We start from the raw sequence: 5,000 nt of genomic DNA, 5'->3' as shown, positions 1-5,000 counted from the left end.
CTGGACTTTTACCCCCGGACTCGGCTCCGGCCTCCGCTGCTCCCGAGGCTCCACCACAGGCTGTGGTTGCTGCCATTCCTGCCCCCCTTCCTCCGTCCGGGACTCAAACTCCCGCTAAAGTGTCGGAGGACAGGGAGGCCAGGAGGGAGAAACGGAGGGAGAAGCACCACAAGCGGCGGGCCGAGACCTCCGTTTCGGCCCCGCCAGCTAAGCGGGTTTCTCCCTCCACTGCTTCTAGGTCTCTTCCTCCTCGGCTCCGATCCCCTTGTTTCTCCCCAGGGCCCGAGGAGGAGGAGGCCTGATCTCCATCGAGGTCATCGAGGCGGCATTCCAGGCCTGCCTCGGTGACCTCCTTGAGATCGACATTTAGTATGTCCGATGCAGACTTGGACCGGATGATGCGAAGGTTCATCCAGGCCCAGCTGCAGATGGGAGTGCTCTTGCCTCCCCCCCCCCTTCGGGGGGGAGCTCGACACCTTTTTTTCCATCCTATTGCTCCTTCTCCGACCCACTACCCGGGTTCAGAGCGTTCGGAGGCGAGCAGTGTTGGAGCCGGGGGTGGGTCGGCGCCGACAGTACTTGGTACTTCGGATCCGACCCTGCCCTCGAGCCTGTCGGATCCGACCTCTCAGAGCCGTGGCCCGAGATTCAGTGTGCCTTCGGCTCCGTCCAGGTCGGAGCGCACTGGTCCTACGGATCTGATTGTCTCGGTGCCTGTTCCGATCCTTTCATCAGATCCGAGTGGGAACCTACTTTCGGATCCAAGAGAGAGTGGTTCCCCCTCGGCTTTCGATGTAGTGGAGAGGGCTCTGTTGAGAGCATCCGGACCCCCGGTCCTTGTCTCGGCTCCTACCTGCACTCCCCTCTCTGCTGGGCCAGGCTTCCATCACCCAGCCAAAGGGACAGCCTGCTTCAATGTCCCAGATGGTTCCATTGGAACAGGATGTAGCTGGCGAGGCCTCCTCGGACAGTCCCCCCGAGGAAGTGCCCCGCAAGCATAAGTGCAAGAGGAGGCACGTGGACTCCCCTGAGTCCTTAACTGAGGACACGGACTTGGAGGAAGGGGATGGCTCCCCAAGATCACCCCCTGAGGATGTCTCCTTTGGAGACATCATGGAGATGCTGAGGATCAGAGGTGGGTGGTCTGCCCCCAAGTCTTCCTCCGACGAGTACGTGTTTCTCGAGGCATTCGAAGCAGGCCCGTCTACCTCTTGGGTGTCCCCTCCGGCAGACCCCTTGGTGGACCTCATTACCACCAGGGCGTGGAAGGATCCGGACACCGTGGAGCCAATACCAAAACACCCGGATAGAATACTTAGCCCCCCCTCAGACCGATCACACTGGAATAAGGGCCCCCCCCGTAGATGCCATGTTGACGGCGGCAGCCACAAAGAGGGAATTAGCTCAGGAGAGCCCCTCAGTCCATCCACCGAGCAAGGAGTCCCGCTCGATGGACCACTTAGGGAAGTGAGTTTTTAGTTCAGCGACCTTCTCGGTAAGGTCTCTGAACTATATGGCATATGTCATCAGGATGCAGCGGGATCTTATCAAAGAATACGCTGCCTCCCCTCCCGAGTCCATGTCGGCGGATGACAAACAATTGTACTCTACCCGAATGGCCACTCTGAGTTCAATTTCAAATACCTCTATGCGGCTATTGTCCCACGCCACAGAGGGAGCCGCTAGGGCTAGCGGAGCAGGCCTAGTCATGAGACGTCAGGCCTGGCTCCGTCATTGTGACTTTGCGGAGCCTTTTAAAGCGTCTTTTGCGAACGCCCCTTTCGATGGTTCTCCCCTTTTTGGCAAAACGGTTCGCGAGACGCTTGTCCAGATCGAGAAAGACGGAAAGACATTGTCTGCCATCGGAGTCCGCTTCCCTGCTCCCCAGCGGTCCTTTTCGAAGAACCAAAAGGGTCAGAAGAAGATGCGGTTCCAGAAATCGCAACATTCCCAACCCGCTCCGGACAACCAGTCCTTCCGTGGCAGAGGAGGACAGGGAGGACGCCGCCCCAGGGGCAGAGGGGCCCCGAGAAACTTTGGGTCCAGAGAACCTTTCTCTGAATGGCCCGCACAGCAGCCCTGAAGGGTTGCCCGGCTGCTCCACTCTGGAGGCAGTCGGGGGGGCGCTTCTCGAAGCACCTAGCGGCATGGGAGTCCATCACGACAGACCGCTGGGTGCTTCGCATTATATCCAGAGGGTACAAAATACCATTACTCCATGTCCCCAAATTCAAAAACCTCCCCGATGTACCACCCGATCAGAGGGAGGCTGCAGCCGCAGAAATTCAGCAGCTGTTAAGAAAAAGAGCCATCCAGCCCGTCCCTCAAGACCAGCTCGGATTAGGGTTCTACTCCAGGTTCTTTTTGGTGCCAAAAAAGACGGGGGACTTGAGACCTATCCTAGACCCTTCCCGCTTGAACCTGTCAGTAACCAAGGAAAAATTCCGAATGGTCACTCTTCAATCTATTCTCCCCCTTCTAAGGGAGAACAATTGGATGTGCTCTATAGACCTCAAGGATGCGTACTACCACATTCTAATGGACAGACGATCCAGGAGGTTCCTCCGCTTCCGGCTGGGAGCCAGTCACTACCAGTTCAGGATCCTTCCCTTTGGCCTCACCACAGCCCCCAGGGTGTTCACCAAGGTATTAGCAGTGATTGTGGCCCACCTGAGACTTCAGGGAATACAGGTCTTTCCGTACCTGGACGACTGGCTCCTGACCGCCCCAACAAGGCATCTACTTTGCTCAGCCAGAGATTTCTTTCTCCGCCTAGCCCCACAGTTAGGCATCACTATCAATGCCGACAAATCCCTTCTGGCCCCAACACAAGTCATAGAATTCATAGGAGCCAGAATAGACACCAGGGAGCTACGAGCCTTTCTAACTTCCGAGAGAATCCGGAATTTGCAACTCCATGTGCGGGCTATCCTCCAATCAGAGACTGCACCAGCGGAATTGGTCCTGAGGGCACTGGGCTCCATGGCGGCGACACGCTCCTTCCATGCGCCCGTCTGAACATGCGGGTACTGCAAAGGACACTTCTAGTGCAATGGTCTTTTCTATCCCTTCCTCTTCACCACCGAATTGCTATCAGCAAGGCTTGCAGGAAGGCTCTATTATGGTGGCTCCAAGCCTCGGACCTCCATACGGGCCGTCCCTTCTGCACCTCTCCCCCTCTCGCCACAGTGACCACGGACGCCTCCCGCCTCGGGTGGGGGGGGGGCATTATTCAGGCAGGACAGTCCAAGGCACGTGGAATGACACAGAGACCTCCCTGCATATCAACGTTCTGGAGATGAGAGCGGTGCTGTTCGCGTTGCAAGCACTTCAGGATCTCCTCCCCATAGGAATGATTGCAATTCAGTCGGACAACATGTCGGTTGTCTGGTATATCAACAAATGGGGGAACCAGATCTTACCCTCTATGCCGCGAAGCCATGAGAGTGTGGGAATGGGTGATCTCCACCAACCGCTTTCTGATTGCAACGCACATTCCGGGATGAACCAACATCCTAGCGGACAAACTCATTCGCACCCTTCTTACCCCGTACGAATGGTCTCTCAATCCACTAATAGCGAAGCAGATATTCGCAATATGGGGGCAACCCTGCTGCGATCTTTTTGCGTCTCCATCAAACACCAAATGTGGCAATTTCTTCGCTCTAATCCACCCTCCAGGGGAAACTCCAAGAGACGCTCTGGTGCATGCTTGGCCACCCGGTCTACTTTATGCCTATCCTCCTCTACCCCTGATGCTACAACTCTTACAGAAAGCCTCGCGGTTGGGGAGCAGGATGATCCTCATTGCCCCATTCTGGCCTCTGCAAATTTGATTCCCTTACCTGTGGTCTCACCTTGTGAATCCTCCTTGGATTCTAGATCCCAGTCCGGATCTCATCTCCCATCCGTCGAACTTACTGACTCCAAACCTGGACAATCTGAAACTGACAGCTTGGTTGCTCCAGTTCCAATCCTAGTTAGGACTCCCGGTATCTCTTCACCAGTCAAAAGCCATCCTTGTGGCAGCGCATAAGCTCTCCACCAGGAAAGTGTACAGCAGTAAATGGAAATGTTTCTCCATCTGGGCGGGGCATCATGATCTAGATCCCTTTACGGCTCCTCTTCCTTCCATATTAGACTTCATAACAAAACTCTTTCAGGAAGGCGCTAGTTGTTCAACTGTCAAAGTGCAATTGGCAGCCATATCACATTACCATGTGGGACATGATACAGGGCCTTTGATTTTGGCCAAGTTGTGTAAAACCTTTCTCAAGGGCACCTTCTTACTTAGACCCCCTATAAAAGAAGCCGTACCACCATGGGATCTTTCACTAGTTCTTCAAGCCTTGACTGCTCCACCTTTTGAACCCGCTGCTTCAGTAGATCTCAAATTCTTGTCTTGGAAAACAGCATTCCTTGTAGCCATCACTTCAGCAAAAAGAGTTTCAGAGCTTCAAGCTCTTTTTGTGAAGCCTCCTTATTTGATCTTTCACCCAGACAGAGTGTACCTCAGGATCAATCCTTCTTTTCTTCCCAAGATAGCATCGGAAATCAACATAAATCAATCCATAAATTTACCGGTTTTCTTCCCTAAATATCAGAATAAGGGAGAGTACAAGCTGCACTCATTAGATGTTTATAGGCAGCTTCGCTTTTATACTCATAGAACAGCTGGTCATAGACAATCCGACCAGCTGTTCGTTTCCTTTGCCAAATTTAATTTGTGAAAAGAAATTTCAAAAGTATCTTTATCACGCTGGATTTCTCAATGTATCCTTTGGGTGTATCAAGTCTCTGGGAGACCCGCACTGGAAGGAGTTCGTGCACATTCCACTCGTTCCATCTCTACTTCTACAGCCTTCAAGTCTAGAGTTCCATTGGATGATATTTGTTCGGCAGCCACTTGGGCCTCATCTCATACCTTTATTAACCACTACAAACTGGACGTGATTTCTAGAGGGAGAGCATCTTTTGGCTCTGCGGTGCAAAACCCCTTT

The 5,000-nt window shown here is 53.6% G+C and overlaps 1 protein-coding gene across 2 annotated transcripts in view; it reads left to right on the top strand.

Moving 5' to 3' along the window:
* Positions 1-5,000, top strand: part of R3HCC1 (R3H domain and coiled-coil containing 1) — a 682,694-nt gene that overhangs the window by 348,622 nt on the left and 329,072 nt on the right. The gene's annotated exons all lie outside the window — the stretch shown is intronic.

This window comes from Protopterus annectens, chromosome 9.part0 (assembly GCF_019279795.1).
Source record: "Protopterus annectens isolate FY-2018-M chromosome 9.part0, PAN1.0, whole genome shotgun sequence".
Taxonomy (NCBI): domain Eukaryota; kingdom Metazoa; phylum Chordata; order Ceratodontiformes; family Protopteridae; genus Protopterus; species Protopterus annectens.
The sequence above is the reverse complement of the archived record's forward strand: the minus strand, read 5'-3'. Positions and strand labels throughout refer to the sequence as shown.